The following is a 22,644-nucleotide window of genomic DNA, read 5'->3' on the forward strand; positions in this document are numbered from 1 at the left end:
CTCAGGTCATGATCTCAAGGTTCATGGGTTCAAACCCTGCATTGGGCTTGCTGCTGTCAGCCTGTCAACACAAAGCCTGCCTCGGATCCTCTGTACCCCTTTCTCTCTACACCTCCCTGGCTCATGCTGTCTCTCAAAAAATAAATGCAACAGAGGAAAAGAGATGCGTTACATATGTATGTAATGGAATATTACTCAGCCATCAAAAGGAATGAAATCCTGCCATTTGCAATGAAGAGTCTGAGCTACAGTGTACTATGCTAAGTGAAATAAGTCAGGCAGAGAAAGACAAATACCATATGATTTCACTCATGTGGAATTTAAGAAATAAAACAGATGAACATGTAAGAAGAGGGGGAGAAAGAGAGGGAAACAAACTATAAGAGACTTTATGATAGAGAACAAAATAAGGGTTGATGGAAGGATGTGGCAGGGAGATGGGCTAAATGGATGATGGGTATTAAGCAGGGAACTTGTTGTGTTGAGCACTGGGTGTTATATGTTAGTGATGAAATTAAATTCTACTCCTGAAAACAATATGACACTATATGTTAAGTAACTAGAATTTAAATAAAAATTTGAAAAGAAAAAAAAATAAGTCTTGAGAATGTAATGTACAGCACAGAGAATGTAGTCAATAATATTGTATTAACTTTGTATGGTAACAGATAGTAGCTAGACGTATTGTAGTGGTTGCAATGTATACAAATGTGGAATCTCTATGTTGTACACATGAAACTAATGAATTATATGTCAATTATACTTAAATAAAAAACGGCCACACATAAACACACACAGAAGAATTTTATTCTCTCTTTGATTTTTTTAAAAAACAAGCCTAAGACAAGCAGTTAGGGAAACAAGGATTTGAAGGATATAATGCCATACGAATACGTGATTTTGAGTATTATGGATTCCCAAGCCAAACATAGATAGTTTTTGGATTCAATTACATGATCCTTTTGCTCATTGCTGTAGATCTCTCATTAGAGTAGTTTCTTAGTTACAGCTGCACATTAAAAATACTTGGGGGGGGTGGGTGCTTGGGTGGCTTAGTCAGTTGAACATCTGACTTTGGCTCGGGTCATGGTCTCAGGTCATGATTTCAGGGCTCGTGAGTTTGAGCCCCATGTTGGGCTCTGTGCTGACAGTTCAGAGCCTGGAGTCTTCTTCAGATTCTGTATCTCCCTCTCTATCTGCCCCTCCCCCACTTGTGCTCTGTCTCTCTCTCTCAAAAATAAACATTAAAAAATATTCGGGACACTTTTACCTATACTGAGACTTGGTATATTTCTTAGATATTCTTATTTAACTGGTATGGTGTGGTGCTGGGGCCTAGGGTTTTTTGTTTGTTTGTTTGTTTGTGTGTTTGTTTGTTTGTTTTTAAGTAGTAAGAAGGAGAGGCACCTGGGTGGCTCAGTCGGTTGAGCAATGGACTCTTGGTTTTGGCTCAGGTCATAATCTCATGGTTTGTGGGTTCGAGCCCTGTGCTGGGCTCTGTATTCTCTCTCTCTTTCCCTGCTCTCTCTCTCTTTCTCAAAATTAAAAAAAAAAAAAATTAAAAAGCATTAAGGAAGGGTATCAGTCCTTCCGTGAGTGGGAGGGGGCAAAAGAGAGAGTGAGACACTGAATCAGGGTCCAGGCTCTGAGCTATCAGCACAGAGTCCAACATGGGGCTCAAACTCATGAACTGTGAGATCAGGAGCCGAAGTCTGATGCTTAACCGACTGAATCGCCCAGGCACCCTCTAAGATTATATTTCTAATCTTAAAAGATAATCCTGAGGCATCCTGGATAAGAAATAACTTTAAAATATAAATAGGACTTTAGCAATAAATCAATGTAGATAAGCTAAAATAATGTTTATGGATAATGTATTTTGTAAGCTCTGCTATCCTCCTAACCTAAGTCAACTGTGTAGGAAATCAACAAAATACTATGGCAAAAAAGAGAAAACTAAATTATATTCTATAATGACAGTTTAACCCCAAACTACATAAATAATTACAAACAGGCCCACAATGTCTCAGAATTAAAAATGTTTTGGCCTTAACTTAGCAGTGGGGAATAAGCTCTTCTACTATCATTTGCTCTAAGTGCAAAGCAACAAATTCTCAAAGAAAAAGTCTTGAGTCATTTCCTTCAACACACACACTAACATAGCTTACTAAAAATAAGATGAAATAGGCTGTTAACATTTTAGTCTTGAAAATTCTTTTAAAACAAGTCCAGAAATACTTTGTAATAAAAATAATATATTCATATGCACATACTCTGTAGATTCTTTCTGAAAAAGAAAAGTCTAATAAACAGAGGTGAATATCCAAGTCTGTGCTATACATAATAAGGATGATGATCTCAGTAACTGCTAAACCTTTAAAGAAAATTATAATTATTTTCACTTATCTACCTAGTATGGAGGTGCTCCTAATAAAGTATTCTTTCTACATGCATGTGTTGCTAACTACTTCAGGTTTTCCTATTAAGTTCACATCAATCTTCAGTTTATGACTAAAGTTGATTCTTTTCCCAGAACTAGTTCTGCTTAATAGCTAGTAAACAGTCATGGACTTCCTAAATGTCTTCACAAACACAGAGCCACCTCTCAAATCTGCAGGATCAGATGCAAGTTTGCCTCTGGTTTATAGCTATGCAATGAAATTCCAATGTCTTTTGGCAAGACTCATGATCTTTTACTATTTGACCCCAGATGCCTTTTGCTGTTTATCTCTCATCTCTTCATCAACCAAAACTTGGCTCAAATACTGCTTCCTCCTTGAAGGAAATTTCCATCAACCAGACACTAAAAGCTTTCTTTCTTTTCTGACTTCCAACACTAATTATTGCCAAGTTACTTAGGTAATTAATCAGGTACTCACTTATGGTCCTTTATCTCTATCTTTTATTTTTAAGATTTGGCATGTTTGCTTTATTCCCTCAACTAAATTATAATTTCCCAGCAAGCCCTAGCTTGAAAGCATTTAATAAATATGCGATGATTTTATTTATTGGTCTTCCCATTAACTGAGCATGGCATTTTACAGTGATTGAGTGAAGCACCCAGCTTTTCTCTTTAGTATACTTTACAACCATGAATGATTTAAACATTGTAATTTCCCTAAGCTGCAAGAACTTGCCCATCTCTTTTGAGGTTACTGCACCTTACTCTCTTAATGTCTCACGATGTAGGTAATTATAGCAACTGAGAGTAATGGCATAATAATTGCTGTTAATAATAACAACTGAATCAACAAAAATGAACATTATTTTTTTAATATTTGAAGGGATACATACATCCTGATGCTTATAGCAGAGCTATCAACAATAGCCAAATTATTATGGAAAGAGCCCAAATGTCCACTGACTGATGAATGGATAAAGAAGATGTGGTGTGTAATGTATATATATGTATATATATGTATACATATATGTATATGTATATGTATGTATGTGTATATGTATATATGTATATGTGTATATATGTATATATACATATATACACATATACATATATACATATACATACACACAATGGAATATTACACATCAAAATGAATGAAATCTTGCCATTTGCAATGATGTGGAAGGAGCTAGAAGGTATTATTCTAAGTGACACAAGTCAGTCAGAGAAAGACAAAATATCATATGATTTCACTCATATGTGGAATTTAAGAAACAAAACAGATGAACATAGAGGAAGGGGGGAAAAAGAGAGGGAGGCAAACCATAAGAGACTCCTAAATATAGAGAACAAACTGAGGGTTGATGGATGGGAGGTGGGCATAGGATGGGCTAAATGGGTGATGAGTATTGAGGAGGGCACTTGTTGGGATGATCACTGGGTGCTGTAAGTGATGAATCACAAAATTCTATCCTAAAAGCAGTATAACACTGTGTGTTAACTAGAATTTAAATAAAAACTTAAAAAAAGAACATTTTAAAAGTAAATTAAATTCTATTTAAATACATGTAACACAGAAGTCCTAGGGAACATGGTTTAGTGTTTCTTTAGAAAAACTACATACTTCAATAAGAACCAATAACTCTATAAATAGCACAATACTCTATATATCACAAAAGAATTCAATGTATACAGATTACTCTTTAAAGACCAAAAATACAAACTTATAGATAATAAACAATAAATGTGTCCAAGATTTTTAAAGTTGCTAACACTTCTTCCTTGCTTTGAAATACAGTAATGAGAGCTAACATTTATTGATTTCTAAATCCTAACCATCATTAATTAATTTAATCTTTACAACAATCCTAAGAAGTACTATTATCATCTATATTGTACGGATAGGGAAATTGAGGAACAGAGAAATTAACTTGTTGAAGCTTTCACAGTTAATAACTGTCAGAGCTAGATTTCAAACTCATGCAGTCTACAATTATCTACAGTATTTCTTAAAGGCATTATCCACTAAACTAAAATCTCCAGTAGTTCCGGAAGCCTTACTTAATGTATCTGTATATAAATTTCTGCCTTATACCCTCCACCCTTTTCCAAGGTTTTTGAGATTTCCCACTCAAAGGAGAATGCCACGGGGGTCTACTTCAACTCTTCTTCTCACAAAAAGATGATTTCAAAGTCTTCATTTAGTGTTACATACATTCTATTTCTGTACATAATAAAGCATAATAAATACTAAAGGTTTATGTTAAAAACCCTGTCTTGATTTGAATGTGATGTTCTATGAGTCTAAAGACATTAAGATCCATTAAGTATGGTTCAATAATGGGATATCATATTCATGGATTTAACTCCTTAGAAATTTTTTAATGAAAAACTATACCTTCTTAAAATATTACTGCACTCCCAAATTTGAAATATGGCAGTTTTTACAGGAAGAAAACATGCTTTCCACTTCCCTGAGCTATGGAACTATATCAAAACCTAAACTTTTATAGGTGGTTACTCTCATAGTATTAGCAGTATACAATACTGTAGACCTCAAGATCCCATTTATTCTAACAGGTGACTTAAAAATCATTCTAATTTAGGGGTACCTGGTGGCTAAATCAGTTAAGCATCCAACTCTTGATTTCAGCTCAGGTCATGATCTCATGGTTCATGAGTTCGAGCCCGACATCAAGCTCTGCACAGGCAGTGCAAAACCTTCTTGGGATTCTCTCCTTCTCTCTCTCTGCCTGTCCCTCATGTTCTCTCTCTCTCTCCTTCTTTCTAAAAATAAATAAATAAACTTAAAAAAAATTCTAGTTCACAAATTTCATATGTGGCTGAATGGAAACAGATCATAGCAAAAAATTATGGAATAAAATAAAACTTCACAATGTCTTTTATTTCAATAAAAAACAAACATTAAAGTAATTAAAAATATTTTTAAGCCATGTCTGCTTTTTTTAGTTTCCATATTTCTTCAGTATAACAAGAGTTCTAATCATGCAATCAATGGAAGATTTGTTTTCTCAACTGTTTGTCATAGAGCATAATCTTAGCCTGAGCATATTTAAGCATTGCTTAGTACCAGTTAAGTCCATTATTAGGTTTATTCCCGATCACGTATTTAGTGGACCTTGCATAACTTTGATTTATGGTTTTAACACAACCATTCTATTTTTAAGTCAACAACATAAAAGACTCTTATTGGATACACCCCAGTCAGTGTCAAAACAAATAACCATAGGTAATTTGAAATCCTGTCCATTAAATTAGGCCTTGCCTTTAGCCCTTTTGCAACTTGCCCAGATGACCTGGCTTCAGTTAAGAAACTATATTTAGAGTCCAACATAACTGAAGTTCTTTCTATAAAAGTTGATAATAACCAGGCTATCCAAGGTATAAGAGTAAGTAGCATTTCTTTTTCATTAGAGAAAGAAAAGAAACAATCTTTGTTTCTTCCTTTTTTTTTTTTTTGCCCCACCAGCATTCTCTAAAATTGTCCATCTGACCTAGACAAGGTATCTCTCCCACTGGAATAAATTATCAATTTGGTTCTGACAGACCACCTTAATAACATCCATTATTTGGGAAATACCAGTTAGTGATTTTTTGAGTACACTAACATGCCAAACACTTTAAGAGCTGACCTTTTTGGATAGAAAGAATTAAGTACAACATTTTGGCAAATATAGTACCAAGAACATGCATATAAATATTCTGGCAATAACAAATTCATTATGCTGGTTATCCTATTGGGTTGGTTGATAGACAATTAATGAACTAATAGGGCTGGGACCTAGAAAATGGGTTAGCAGCCCATTTATTACTCTAATTCTATGTAGTTTCTCCCAACTTCAAAAATAAGGTACTTGAAAACCACTATGGATCTCTCAACTTAAGGTTGAGAAAATAAGTATGTTCTAGAGAAAAACAAATGGGGTTTGGTGATTAAAATAATGTAAATATGAAGGTCTATGTTAATAGGTTTATATTCAATAAAACAAAAACATTTTAAAAAATCATTCCACTTATTCTTTCATGCACCAGAACTTTTCAAGGATTTCCTCTATGACAGTGTTACAGAAATAAATTACAAAGCTATTCCATATACATTTATTATATTTTATAAAGCTATTTTACTTTTGGAAATAATAAATACACTAATGACCTTGCTCTCTGCCTTGCTCTGAATGCTGGTAATGTTAAAAGTTTATGACTAGGCTGATACTGATGTAATATATCTTCTCAGGTTCTGCCTTTTGCCTCTCTGACTCCTGACTCAGTAGTCTCTATGAGACATTTCTAGCAATATATCCCTGTTATTTTTTTCACAGCGTCTTTAGAAATCACTACCACTGACATCACTTCCATTTTCTTTTTAAAAACCTCATGTTCCTCTTTTTCTCATTATCATCATTAACAGCAGTTGCCCACCTTTCCAGAATGCTGGAAATAAAATATTTTTAATGCTAAAAAGTTCTACAGAGGAAACAAAAAAGAAGAGAGAAAAAAGCAACAGTGATAACTCCTGTTGATTTCTTTGTTCAGGATTATGCTAAAAGTGTACAGGCATACACCTCTGAGATATTGTGGGTTTGGTTCCAGATCACCACAATAAAACAAATATTACAATAAAATGTCAAATGAACTTTTTGCTTCCCCACTGCATGTAAATGTTATGCTTACACTATACTGTAGTCTATTCAGCGTGCAATAGCATGATGTCTAAACAATGTATATACCTTAATTAAAAAAATACTTTATTGCTAAAAAATGCTATCGTCTGAGCTTTCAGAGAGTCATAATCACTAATCACCATAACAAATTAATAATAATGAAAAACTTTGAAATACTGTAAGAATAACAAAATGTGATACAAAGACACAAAGTGACTACTGTTAGAAAAATGGCGCCAAAAGACTTGCCCAAAGGAGGGTGGCCACCAACCTTCAAAGTGTAAAAAAATGTAGTATCTGCGAAGCACAATAAAACGAGGTAAGGTGGTAGATGGAATTACGGACAAGAGATGGGGATATCAAAGGGGGAATTTTAACATCAGAGGGTATGCTTAAATTCCTTCTGAAACGTGGTAACCTTGATTCCAACTTCATGATTCTATGAATCTATGATTAAAAATCACAAGAAATTTTATGAGCAAACAAGAGAATGCTTTGAAAAAAAAAAAAAAAAAAAAAAAAGCATTCCTAAGTCAAATACCAAAGTTGCACTGCCCCCTTTTGGAGACAGACAACAGAAATTCATAAATATTAACAGGATATTGTTAATATTTTTAAATTCTAAAGCAGTATTATAGACACAGGCATTACTTGTATCAGTCAGAAATTTGTTCCCCTAACATATTTAACTAAATATGTTATTTGTTGTTAAAACAAACAATATAAATTGATGGCGGGCCAACATGAAGAATAAAACAAAACCTTGGAAGTGCCACCACGATCAAAAAGAATGTAATCTTGGGGCGCCTGGGTGGCGCAGTCGGTTAAGCGTCCGACTTCAGCCAGGTCACGATCTCGCGGTCCGTGAGTTCGAGCCCCGCGTCAGGCTCTGGGCTGATGGCTCGGAGCCTGTTTCCGATTCTATGTCTCCCTCTCTCTCTGTCCCTCCCCCGTTCATGCTCTGTCTCTCTCTGTCCCAAAAATAAATAAAAAAATGTTGAAAAAAAAAAAAAAAAAAAAAAAGAATGTAATCTTGCCATTTGCAACAATGTGGATGGAACTAGAGTCTATTATGCTAAATGAAATAAGTCAGTCAGAGAAAGACAAATATCATATGATTTCACTCATATGTGGAATTTAATATACAAAACAGATGAACACATGGGAAGCAAAAATAAGATAAAAACAGAGAGGGAGAAAAACCATCAGAGACTCTTAAATAGAGAGAACAAACTGAGGGTTGCTGGTGGGGTGTTGGGTGGGGGAATAGGCTAAATGGACTATTGGCATTAAGGAGGGCCCTTGTTAGGATGAGCACTGGGTGTTATATGTAAGTGATGAATCACTAAATTCTATTCCTGGAATCATTATTATATTATATGTTAACTAACTTGGATTTAAACTAAAATAAATTAATTAAAAAATAAATAAAATTCATAGCACCAAATAAAAAACTGCAAAAGAACTAGAATTGAGCCCCCACAAAAATGATGTTTCTCTTGATGATGAAACAGAAAATGGGTCCGTAACTCTGTGTGTGTGAGAAAGAGAGACAGAAAGAGAGGCTATTACTTTCATTCACAAAAATTAAGAGTTCTTAAAGAAGTTTCACTTTCAAATTTTAATGGTGCTATGATATAACATTTGGAGGCATTTGATACATAAAACACTATAATCCTAAAGAAAAACACTATCATAAAGATAGATTTCATGAAGCTGTCATACATCTACTTCAATACCTAAAAAGAAATCCAGATCTAAATATAAACCATAATGCTTTATTTACATGGTGGTAACAAAGATAATAACAAGCCTCAAGTGATTCCACTGTACTGAATGAGATAAACTACTAGAGTGTTGTAGGAGATTAGAAAATACTGAATCAGAACTCAGAAACTCTTTTTAGAAGATGTTCTCTGGGGTGCTTGGGTAGCTCAGTCAGTTAAGCATCTGTGCCCAGCTCTGTGCTGACAGTGTGGATCCTGCTTGGGACTCTCTTTCTCTGCCCCACCCCCACTCACACTTTTTCTCTCTCTCAAAATAAACAAATAAACTAAAAATAAATGTTTCTTTCAAAAAAAGATGAGCACTGGGTGTGTACAACACTGGGTGTTGTATGTAGCCAATTTGACAATAAATTATATTTAAAGAAGGATGAACTCTGTATAAAAACAAAAGAAAATCAGGTAAGTTAAAAACTAATAAAATATGATAGACTTATTAATTAGTACTTGTTAATTAAGACTAATTTAAAAGAAAACTAAAGGAAAGATATATTTAAATTAACATGTAAATAATTTTAATATAGTTTTAAAGTATGTGCATACAGACTAAAAACTGTCTTCATAAGATTTTTAAAATAAGCAGCTTCAAAATGCAGCTATAGATTATTAAAATCAGCATATGGGGTGTCTGCATGGCTCAGTCAGTTAAGTGACTGACTTCAGCTCAGGTCACGATCTCACGGTTTGTGAGTTCAAGCCCTGTGTCAGGCTCTGTGCTGACAGCTCACAGCCTGGAGCCTGCTTAAGATTTTGTGTTTCCCCCTCTCTCTGCCCATCCCCTGCTCGTGCTGTCTCTCTCTCTCTCAAAGATAAATAACATTAAAAATATTTTTTTAAAAAATCAGCATATAAACTGCTTACAGAAAACATCAAATTTATGCTGTAAGACATTTTAAATGTTCTATTATATGGAAATACCCTCTTTCTAGTATTTATGGCATAATTTTTTTATGTAATGCATACTTCAGCTAAAGTGATTTTTCAAGTTATTAATGAAACAAAATAAAACAACCCTCCAAAATGAAGGGTCTTCATTAATGGAAACAAATCCTTCAGTATTATCCTAAGGGAAGAGACTTTACCCAGGATAATGAACAAAAAAGCCATAAGTAGTTGCATCTTGGGAAAATCAAATTCTACCATGATTTCCAATAAAAACAAAAAGATATCAGGGAGAGATGTTAGAACCCTGTGCAAGGAGATGAAATCCTCACATGTCAACGCATTAAAATAAAAAAATGACAAGCAGGGAAAATGCACATAAATGCACAGAATAGGAGTATCATCCTTAGTGATGTCTGAAAAGGAGGTTAGTGTGACTAGAGTATCAAAGTCACCAGTGAGTGTTTGGGGGAAACATCAGGCTCTGACTTTCTGCAGATTTTTAGTGCAGGCACTCATAATAGCAAAAGAAACCATATTACATGAGGAATTTTATGAGCCTGTAGTATGCCTGATTTTATGATATCTGGAAATAGCTTTACCAAAAAAGCATAATATTTCAAATCCTACCAAGATCAGTTCGGTACTATGCCAACCTGCCAATAATGAAGAGGTTTATTAGAGAAAATAACACAACGACACAAGAATAAAATCCCTATAAACAGAAAAAGATGTCTAGATTACACAAATTGCCTCCAGAAGTAAATAATGATGGGGTCATTTTTGACTCAGTGAAAGATAATTGAGAAATCAAAAAATGAAATCTAAATATGAGCAAGTGCAACCAAAAAGAGTTTGAGTCACTCTTGTTTACATGTTTAAAGGATTGCCTTGTCAAGTTTCTTTTTTGAGATACACAAGAAATAAATGGAATATCATTTTAGATCTTTGAAAGGCAACAGAAAAAATAACTATACATATAAAATGTGAAGAATTTTCAGAGATTTGCTCCATCTTCTCCGTGTTTATAATGAACCTAAATGACTATGCAGAAAAAGAACTACTTAAATGTTTGAACCAAAACATTATAGGTCCTTTTGCTCTGTAAGAGTGATTTAAGTCTTAATAGCATCTCTCTCTTTAAGCTTAAAATGTTACTTAAAATTAATCAAATATTAAATGTTCCTTATATTGCTGGCCTTTATAATGTTGTGACTTTTTCTGATGATTCCTTAGCACTGAAAATATAGTTGTAGATACTATTGTAGATACAGATACAATGAAATGTCCCCTAGATAAATATACATAACATAGAATTTTAACTTGTTATAGTGAATTGCAAATTAGTGTGTGCAAGTAAAACAGTATGGTAGGTTCATGTTCAGTAAAAGTTAAATATATAACATTTAAAAATACCTATTGATGGGTTCATTGCAACAGAGAGTAATTGAAGCAAAAATAAAATGAAATATTCAGTTGATTCATATAGAAAGTAATAAAAAAATTATCTCAATATGTTGGGATGCCTCTCTTTTTGATTGAACCAGGTGAAATTTTTTTATTGTTCAAAAAAGACTGAGGATTGGAAATTTCTCATGGTTTAAACTAAAAGCACTAGAGTTAACATATTTAGTTCATTTAGTTCTATGAAACATTGCAATACAAACCAAGAAACAATGTATTCATTGACTAAAACCTACAGTTCAAATAATTTTATTACCACACAAAAAAGGTGAAAGAGGAATAAACACTGTAAGTGATTTTTGTTGCTCCCAGATTCTTAAGAGATTATGTGTTTATTTGAGCATATACTGTGTAGATTATTAGGTAAAAAAAAAATCATCACTGTTTTATTCTTCTTGGATGTTGATAAAAAAGATATAATAAGAGGAAGGTTATAAATGAGAGCAAATTCACATTTGGAAGAGAAGGAAACCAACAAAGTCCTTTATGATATTTACAATAGCTTAATAAATTTTTTGGCCAAGTACCGTAAGGTAAAAACTTCCCCACCATATTATTGCAAGTTCATAATTTTAAAAAATGGCTGACTGTAAATAAAGGCAATCTATTTAACTGTCTATTGATCAATCAGTGAAAAACGACCATATATTTATATAACAGTTTAGCAGAAATTTCAAGGAAAAAATTCTCATTTTTGCCTGATCCTAAAAATGTGTCTTATAAAAACCAACAAAAACCCAAAAATTAACATAGTATTTAAATTTTTATATACATAATTATAACATTAGATGTATCAAAATTAATTTTGATACATCTAATGTTTGGTCAGAACGAACAGTGTTGCTGTACCAGTTGTTAACACACTAAATAGTAAAAGGCTTCCATACTTGTTAGAAAATGGCCACTACTCTCTATTCCTCTCCTCATGTACTCTTCTATAGGGACATCACTTCCACCAAGCAGACTTATCCATATTCTAACCCCTTAGGAGATAAGACCTGGCAGAGCTGGGGGCCTATAAGACCCTTAGATCCACCCAAATTAGTGCCTACGCCATACCAGTTGTTATGTTTCAAATCTCTCCTCTGTTAACGAAACAGGGATAGTTGCAGAAGCTTTGTATTTGGAGTCAGACAGATTACTACCTGGGCAAGTCACTGGTCTTTTCTGAAATTTTAACTTCCTCTTCTGAAATAGTTATTACTAACTACTTAGTAGAGCTTATTGTGGATTGTGTGAAATAACATAAAGTGCCTATTAGCAATGGTAGGCAGACCACTTACTCTCCTCTCACCTTACTAGAAACATGGTGTAGTTGACACCTGAACAAAGGGGATTAGGGATGCCAAACCTACATGCAGTCAAAAATCCACATATAATGCTTGACTTCCCAATACCCTACTGTTGACCAGAAGTCTTACTAATACCATAAACTAATACCTTACAAATAGCCAATTAACATATTTTTAAATATATGATATACTGTATCCTATAATAAAGTAAGCTAGAGAAAAGAAAATGTTATTAAGATAATCATCAAGAAGAGAAAATGCATTTACAGTACTGTGTTTATCAGAAAAATACCGTGTGTGTAAGTGGACCCACACAGTTCAAACCCGGGTTATGCCAAGGTCAACTGTAAATACGACATGGAAAAACAAGCAAAACTGCAGTCCTTTCCTCACAAATGGGTCATGTTTCAAACATTCATTTTTGAAATCGGTAGTCTGGTAATTAAGAATGCACTTTCCTCATAATGATCATTACATAAAAGTAATAACGTATCTCAACAATTTTATAAATTCTAATTTCATCTACAATATGCTGTTTTCATACATGGACAAAAACTTATTGAGTATTCATATATGCTAGGTGCTATTTTAAGAATTTTACATTTAAGTGGTTTAATCCTCAGAGCAACCTTATGAAATTGTATGCTCTTATTACACCCACATAACAAATAAGGAAACCAAGACAGAGAGGTAAAGTATCATGCTCTAGGTTATAGTAGCTAGTAAGTGGCAGAGCCAGCATTCAACCTACGCAACCAGGCCCAAGGGCGTTTGTTACTGTATTGTCTTTGGAGTTGTCTGATGCATAAAACATATAAACACTTATAAAAACCAAACCATTGAGAGAAAAATCACATGGTAGTTCCTCAACTTGTGATAGAAATCAAACAGCAAAAGATGAAAAAATATACCAAATTTATCTTGCATCCTGGTGGCTTGAAGAAAAGCAGCCTTAGATTAGATTTGTGGAGATACAGACTGTCTACCCTCAAAGGTTTAAATACTACTATCATGGGTTCTTCATCACAGCTAATGCTCCTGAATTACCTTTCCTTTCCTTATTTATGTATCTATCATCAGTTTCTACAAAACATTACTTAAGGAATGGGAAATGCAGCAGGAAGTCTGGAGTCCCTTACATGAGCTTGGTTTCTCCTTTTTCTTTCAGAGGAAGTGTCTTTTTAAAGACAGTTTGTAAACAGGCCCAAGGCCAACTTGTATTGACCTGGGCTCCCAAGTCTGAATTATCAACAGTGACCAGGCTCTTGTCTGGCACCTTTCCCACAGATCAAGAGAATGGGTGTATTTGTTCCATGGAGATTAAGTTCAGCTACTGCCTGACTCCCCATCTTCTTCAGACTACACCTAGTACTTCCATTTATCCTTGAGACTTCTGTGAGTTCTTCCTGTGACCATTTCTTACTTTGAAAGACTGCTCTTTAAATTCAGTTGTTGGTGTGCAAAAATGGTTTCCATCTAATGTTCTTAGTACTTTCAGATTATTTGTAATATTTTCATTAGAGCTTTTTGTTACATTTTACTTTTAGTATCAAGGTGACTGTCAAGTATTTTATTTATTTGGTATATCAAATGCTCCAAAAACTACTATTCAATATCCTAGAATCTTATTACTTTGCTATTTTAAATTCTTTAGCATTTTAGGCATCCCTAAATATTTATATTTAAGCATTTTAAGGGTATTAAGATTTGTTTTAGTTTAAACTGTAGATCTCACAGAATTTTTTGTTAGAATTATATTCAATTTTTTTGGTTAAAAAGCATTTTTTCCTTACTTCCATTTTTAAACTTTACTATATATATTGACTTCAGTATTTTAAAATTATGTGTAGAGTCTCAATGTAAGGGTGACTGTGTGAGATCCTTTAACTCACAAAACTTTGTTAAGTTTTACTCGTATTTGATGGCTAGTAAATAACTTTATCCACTTGGAGTCACAAAAAAATTAAAAGGAATCTATCATACTATATATTTTCAGTCTCAAATTCAAATAGATCATCTTTATAACTGCCCATTTACTCTAAACAACGTATCATTAACAATATAAAATAAATAATACCAGCCTAAATGGGAAGGATTCTTATCTTTGGGTTTATTAGGTAGTTGTCTTAGTGGGGTTTCTAAGGAAGCAGTCTCTGAGAATAAAACTGAGTATACATTTTTTTTTTTCATTTGGGAGGTTCAGAAGAAATGGCAGGGAAATGGGGAAGGTGATAAGAGAAGGGCAAGCAGCTAATATAGGGTACACTATTAGGCTAGCTATCACAGAAGCCAACTGAAACTTCATCTTCTGGGGGAAACTGGCAAATGGTATAAGATACAGGTCTCAGGATTGTCTAAGCCAGGGCCAAGAAAGCTGAAACCTGTTAGTCATTGTTTACAGTCTAATCCCAGTGGTTTCTAGCAGGTCAGAGGCAGTCCTATGCCTTAGATGGAGGTGCTGGCCTTTGGAAGGCTGATGTGCACAAAATGGTAAGGGGCTACAAGGGTGTATGAAAACAGTACCACATTAACTATTACAACAACAAATCTATTAGACAACCCCCAAACACCACAGTGATCATTCTGACAAAGTAAATTTAGCTCTGAATGTTGGTAAAATTTTGGTAAACCAGTTTTACCTGTAAGTATAAGGTATGCTAATAATATTTAAGTATTACTACTGAGAGTGTATAACTTCTTATAAAATGCTAACAAAGCAAGAGCATGGGACTATACACTAGGAAACATATATAAGCTCAAGGAATAATATCAGCCTGTGATTTAACTTTTTCAGGAAATAATCTCTTCCTTCCCAGCTGCTTAAAGCTCGGCTGCCATCATGAACGACACAGTAACTATATGGACCAGGAAGTTCATGACCAAACAACTACTTCAGCAGAAACAAGTGGTCAGTGATGTTCTTCACCCTAGAAAGGCAGCCATACCTAAGACAACATTTTGGGAAAAGCTAGCCAAAATTTAAGACCACACCAGAGGTCATCTTTGTATTTGGATTCAGAACCCATTTTGGTGGTGGCAAGACAACTGGCTTTGGCATGATTTATGATTTCTTAGATTATGCAAAGAAAAATGAACCCAAACATAGACTTGCAAGACATGGCCTGTGTGAGAAGACAAAGATGTCAAGAAAACAGCAAAAGGAACGCAAGAACAGAATGAAAAAGGTCAAGGGGATTGAAAGCCAATACTGGTGCCAGCAACAAGTGAGCTGGAAATTGGACAACATGAGTAAAGAGTGTACGGTGACTTTAACTGTGGTGATTGTGCAGTTTTTTTTCATGAGAGAATAAATAAACTACATTTTTTTTTTAAAGAAATCCTCCTTATAGATCCCCATAATGTTCCAAACCAGAGCAAGGACAAACACCCATCAGAACAAAAGATATGAATCATCATCTAAGTAAAATGTGTATATTCCTATTGCAACTTGAAGGCACATGTTACAAAAAAAAAATGAACTATGGATTAAACTCAACCCAAGTACAATTTTTTTGTACTCAATTTTGAATTCTTTCTCATCTTTAAAGCCTTTCTTGGTTCCTCTCAGTATTTGTCTGACTTGAATCTTACAATCTGTTCTTAGAGTGTACATGCATGGCATTTATGTTTCTCAAGGTCAGGTGATAGGTGCCAACTAGAAGGGTTCAGGTCTAGGTCCCAGCTTCACCATAATTCCAGAGCTCCTTTGGTCAATGGGATGCCAAGCTGATGGATTCTTATTTCTGGATCTTGACTCTGCAAGCTGGATTAGTGCTTGCAGCCACTAGATAGCTACAACAGACTAGATGGCTAAGTGTTGAGTCCTGTGGGCCAGATAAGGGCATCTTTGGTCACATACTTCCCACTAAGGTGGGTTTATTCAAGAGTAATGATCTTTTAAAAGCTAAACATAGTGAAAAAGCTAAGTGTATGTAAACTATATATCTGTCCCCAAGACTAATATTTATAGCTGTAAAATGGATTTGTAGTTGCGATTATTTTTTTGCAGAGAATAGAGGAAAAAAAGGTGGAAACAAGTGTGTGTGTGTGCGTGCGTGTGTGTGTGTGTGTGTGTGTGAAAGTGAAAAAATGACATTTCCCCCCTAAACTGTGCAGGCTATAAACCATACATACTATTTGGGACAATTATGCATGCATTTATTTCCTCTGAATTATATTTTCACTAGATAGTTGCCAAGCATTGGCCTATTTCTACTGCAGAGAGTAGTGCCTGGAATTTGTCAGGGCATCTCTGCAATTTGTGGGTTGTGTGGTTGTCAGACTTACTTTCAGTGTGTACACATAGGGAAGGTGCTTGGGGTGGGCGGGGGAGAGAGCTAACAGGAAATAAGAAGAGGAAGAGAGTCACCTAAGGAGAATATTTTCTGTCTCAGAAAGAGTAAGTCTGGTAAAGAAATATAGTGCATAAAGTAGTAAACATTTAGGAAGCACAGAGCCGGACACAGGGCTCGAACTCACAAACTGTGAGATCATGACCTAAGCCAAAGTCGACACTTAACCGACTAAGCCACCCAGGTACCTCTCAAATTTTTATATGTCTAAATAGATCAATTTGCAATATAAAATTCTATACTATTAATAACTCTTGAGTAAAACAATTATTTTATGTACAGCATGCCTAATTTCTTATCCTATCAAATTGTAATAACAATAATAGATATTTAGAGCTGGAAGGAACCTTAGCAATCCCCCAGACTTTGCCTTCATTTTCAAGAAGAGGAAACAGAGCTAAAAGGTTGACTTGCCTAAGGTCATAGTGATAAAAGGGCTAGGATGCAAGTCTCATCATTTCTTCTTAGATTTCTTTTACACAAATAATTTTGAATAATTATTAACAGGTTTTTTTTTCAATTTGTAGAGCTTTTTACTTGAGTTCCACAACACATTTTCACATAAATAATATTTGTGGGAAGTATTATTAGCATTGCACCACCTCCCAATATGAACATATTTCAAATCTGTGTATCTCTACTTTTAATTCATTTTCTTAAGAAAATAGTCAAGAAAAGATGTTTGTATTATGGGTATATATTAAGAACTATGACTTAGACTATTCTTATCAATTTCATTAATATGAAATATATCTGAAATATTCTAATTTTTAAAATTTACAATTCATCAGTCTCAAAGATAGAGCTCTTTTCTGAAAGTCATACCTTCTAAAATCAAGCAAATCGTGGAAAAGAGGGGAAATGAACACGAATCTTTTAAAAAATTACCCAGCATTCTAATCCAACTCTTTCCCTTCTCCTGTTTTTGTTTTTCACTTCTCCCCAAAACTACGTGTAAATAATATGAGAAAAGCATTTCTATGGCTCTCCATCAATCTATACAAAGTTTTAAGCAACAATGTCACACTACTTCATTAACAAGTCCTCTGGGTACAGAAGTTTTTGTGTGGACATGGAATAGGTTGAAGAAAATTATAGTCTTCAAAAATTTGGCTCAGAATAAAGACTGACAGGGAGAAGATCACAAACTAGTCTAGATCCACGTGACAAAAAGGCCCATTTTCTTTTTTTTTTCAATATATGAAATTTATTGTCAAATTGGTTTCCATAAGGTGCCCTCCTCAATACCCATCCCCCACCCTCCCCTCCCTCCCACCCCCCATCAACCCTCAGTTTGTTCTCAGTTTTTAAGAGTCTCTTATGCTTTGGCTCTCTCCCACTCTAACCTCTTTTTTTTTTCCTTCCCCTCCCCCATGGGTTTCTGTTAAGTTTCTCAGGATCCACATAAGAGTGAAAACATATGGTATCTGTCTTTGTATGGCTTATTTCACTTAGCATCACACTCTCCAGTTCCATCCCCGTGGCTACAAAGGGCCATATTTCATTCTTTCTCATTGCCACGTAGTACTCCATTGTGTATATAAACCACAATTTCTTTATCCATTCACCACTTGATGGACATGTAGGCTCTTTCCATAATTTGGCTATTGTTGAGAGTGCTGCTATAAACATTGGGGTACAAGTGCCCCTATGCATCAGTACTCCTGTATCCCTTGGGTAAATTCCTAGCAGTGCTACTGCTGGGTCATAGGGTAGGAAAAAGACCCATTTTCAATAAAGAATATAGTGAATATACTTGCATTCTTAAAAACAGACAACTGCTTATGTTAAGAATAAAATAGCTTTTGGGGGGAGTGGGGAAACCACAATAAATTAATCCAATATCTAGCACAGCTTTTGTAACAAAATGTGTTTTGTTCCTGCTTTGGAGGCTGGGAGAATGTCCTCCTTTTGCCATGGATGGTGTCTACTGGCATAGAGGCAACATGGAGGCTCAAGGAATAAGCCTCCCTCTCCAGAGGAATACAGCATTAGCACAGTATAAAGACAGCATTTGTTATGCCTTCACAAATCAGATGCTCTGAATCCACAATACCTAGACTCATATTCCTAGTGACGGGGAAAATCTATAACAATTTGACCACAGGGATTACAGGTTTCAAAAGGACAAAATAAAATTTCTTTTCTCAACTAGTGAAAATCTGACCTGGATCCAATTAACATTTAACTAAGTTTCTGGTTTATGTCACATACTTTCCCAAATAAAAGGTGATTTAATCACCACCAAAATCTTAGGGTATAGGTGTTATCATCCTTATTTAGTAGATGAGAGAACTGAGAGAGTAAGAGAGGTCAAAGCTCTGGCTGTTGATTGGAAAACTGCAGAGCTAGAACCTGAACCTGTCTAGTGCTTTACTCCATCTTTCCGCACTGCTCTGTTTTATCTCTGATAATGGCTTACAGTTGTGTTGAAAGGAAGACTTATCATATTGTAAAATGATTACTTATTTATCTGTCTCTGTTTATTACAAAGTGATTGAGGTAGCTTATAAATACCAGTGCCACGTATTAAAGTGGGTATATGTGAGGAAATTGAGACAAAGAAAAATTATGATTTGGATATAGTTTAAGAAAGAGTTGTAGGAAATGAATGTTTTACATATCATCATGATGGCACAGCAACGTAACACATAAGACTTTTTTCAAAATATCATCACCAAAATAGAAACTGCATGGGAGGCTCAGCAATGTTATAAGGTGTAAATTCCCTCTGGAATTCTCTTTTCTAGGGGTTTCTTTCATTTCCAGTGATATAGCTGTCAACAATAATCTAAAATCAGATAAGGCCTCTTTTCCAGGTGACTAGGATAATGTGATCTCTGGGAATGATGCCCTAGGAATCTAGTTCTATTTATTAGTTCCTTTTGAAGACAGAAATGTATACCCAATTCTAAAACAGTAAATTACCAAAATAAAGAATTGGCTGGGGGTGAGGGTTTCAGTAATTTCCTATTTAATGGAGTAATGCCAAAATTCTAAGGGAGAACTAGTGCAATGACCAAGAACATCTACATGGATGTTTCTACATTCTAACATTCATTTCCTAACAGATTTTAATTCAAATCAGATCAAATGCACTCAATAAACTACAGTAATATAATGCCTCATTTTGATCATACTATATATTATGGAAATTGGAAGATATATTACATATTATATACGAAAAATGGAAGGAAGAAATCATGAAAAAGTCAAACTTTCCAAAATAACACCTGTAAAATGCAATTTGAACATATCCTTTCAACTAAATATTAATTAGAAATCAAACCACAATTCCCACCTGGGAAAAAGGAGAGTGTATTCATTTAACATAGCACAAAAATTGGGTACAATATAAGGTTTACAAGCTTGGCCTTTAGTCTATAAATGCTTTTGGATCTTATGACATAACAAATTATTCATTACTGTGAAGAATGCTGACACACACCTCAACTTGGCTAAAAGGTAAGGTTGTCAAGTGTGTCTGTCAATATTTAGATTCACATGCTTATGAAAGGACTGACACAGTGGGGAAAAGTGAAAAGAAAGTTTAACCTCACTCCAGCTCAGTCCTATTCGCACGGTATTCTGATGAGACCATACTTTGGTTTTCTGAGTAGGCTTGGTGCTCTGTGGTTTACTAAGAACCTCTCCAGGTCCTCTGCTTCCAAGCCTTCCACTGTAGGATCTTGTGAGGAGACAAAATTACACATGATACACGTTTTAAATTCTCTTCTCTGCTCACCTGCTTATCTACCTTCCATTCTTTCCTCCCTCTTTCTTGCTTCAAGGATAGAGATTAGAAATGATATTGCTTACTTCTCCAAATAGAGTATGGGAATAAAAGGATACTACTAGGTTAATACTGAAATTTAAATAGTATGACTCAAGTCTATCTCTGAGGAAATAACAAATGCTTACCTATCTAAAGCATTTCTTGTTTTGTTAATAAAACCTAGCTCTTGAAGCTGTAAATGATTTATTAATTCTTTTTAATTTTTTTTTTTTTTTTTTTTTGAGAGAGAGCACAAGCGAGGGAGGGGCAGAGAAAGAGGGAGACACAGAATCGCAAACAGGATCCAGGCTCTTAGCTGTCAGCACAGAGCTCAACGTGGGGCTCAAACTCGCCATGAGATCATGACCTGAGCCGAAGTCAGATGCTTAACTGACTGAGCCACCCAGGTGCCCCTATTAACTCTAATGTAGGTATCTCTGCATATATAATTGGATTTGTTTGTTATTTAGACTTCCATATTGTTAGCATTATAACATCATAGTTCCTCCATTAAACTAACATTAAAGAAGATAACCAGGTCTTCTCTCTTAAATCAATACAATAACATTTTGAAACCCTACTGTGCTCAAGACAGGTTTTAGATGCATCTGAACATTTGAAGGAGAACAAGCAGTTGGGGATATAAAATCACACACGAATCACCATAACAACAGAAGTACAAATAAAATGCCATGCAAGCTAAGAGACGAGAGAAAGAGAGGGCAACAGTTCCTTTGTAATTCTTAAAGAACTGATATGAAGAAGAATAAATTATGGTAGACTGAGGTTCGAAATCCAATACGAAGAAGCTTAGACAAAAGAGTATCTCTAATCATAACTTCCAACAAAAAACCTACAAATTCTTTCTGCTTATTCTTCTCAAAGATCTTGTATAAGACATTGTATGTTTTGAAATGATTCCACTCAACATTTTCCTGTCATATTTAACATGACCCCTGAAAATGCCATCACCTCTAGGAGGATTTAACTGCTCCAATTATCTTTTAGATCTTAACAGGAAGGTAAATTCTGTTCAAAAGCTTGCACTAACCCTCATAAATTGGAGCTACGTATCTACTGTGACTAAGACTGCTTATACTCCCTTCTCAAAGCAGTTATTTCACTGTCATGTTACTAACTGCCTGTATGATTCTCTCCAGTTACCATGAATTTTTTAAGGGCAAGCTTGATGGCCTTATATTCACAATACCTAGTGCTGGGCTTAAAACTAGAAGTTGTTAAAAAAAAAAAAAAAGCTCTTGAATGGGTGCTGAATATGAAGTGTGCAGTTAGCAGCCAATCAGTAGGGTGACCAATGAGAAAGGCCTGAACTGAGGCAAAGGCAGAGAGGATGAAGAGGACAGACAGGACAGTAATATAGGAGTTGGAATCAATAAAACTTGGTGACTTACTAGAGGTAAGAGGAAGAAAAAAAAGGAAAATGACACAGTAAGTACTGAAGGATTGTTACCAATTTTTAACAAAATGGGTAGACAGGACAATCATGGTCCCTATAAACTCTTTGACTCTTCTCTTACTGCTCTCTCCCACAAGCCAGGCATGATGGCTACCTCATCGTTTCCCCAAAATGCCAGACACACACACCATGTGCAGCTGCTGCTTCCTCATCCTAGAGGAATCTTCCCCCAAATATCCACATAACTTGCTCCCTCACCTTTTCAGGTCTTTGCTCAAATGATACCTTTTAATGATGACTTCCTAAGCATTCCACTCAGAACTGTAACATTTATCCACATCTTGGTCCTCCTTAGTTTTCTTTCCTGCTTTATTTTGCCCCACAGAATTTATATCAGATACACAATGCATTTATTTGCTTTGTCTCATCCACTACAAATACGGTCCCTGAGGTGTAAAGATTTGTTCATTTGTTTACTTCACTACTGTACCCTCAGGGCTTAGAACATAGTAGGCATTCAATAAATGTCTAAATAATTAACGACTGAACAAACGAATGAACAGTATTGCCAACATGGGTAACAGAGTGGGAAAAA

At 34.9% G+C, this 22,644-nt stretch overlaps 1 protein-coding gene and 1 pseudogene across 7 annotated transcripts in view; one reads left to right on the forward strand and one right to left on the reverse strand.

The window, feature by feature from the left end:
• MBD5 (methyl-CpG binding domain protein 5) overlaps nt 1-22,644 on the reverse strand; it is a 443,648-nt gene that overhangs the window by 276,294 nt on the left and 144,710 nt on the right. The gene's annotated exons all lie outside the window — the stretch shown is intronic.
• On the forward strand, nt 14,392-16,035 carry LOC132673661 (small ribosomal subunit protein eS24 pseudogene; annotated as a pseudogene).

The sequence above is a fragment of the Panthera onca genome, chromosome C1 (assembly GCF_046562875.1).
Source record: "Panthera onca isolate mPanOnc1 chromosome C1, mPanOnc1 haplotype 2, whole genome shotgun sequence".
Lineage (NCBI taxonomy): Eukaryota > Metazoa > Chordata > Mammalia > Carnivora > Felidae > Panthera > Panthera onca.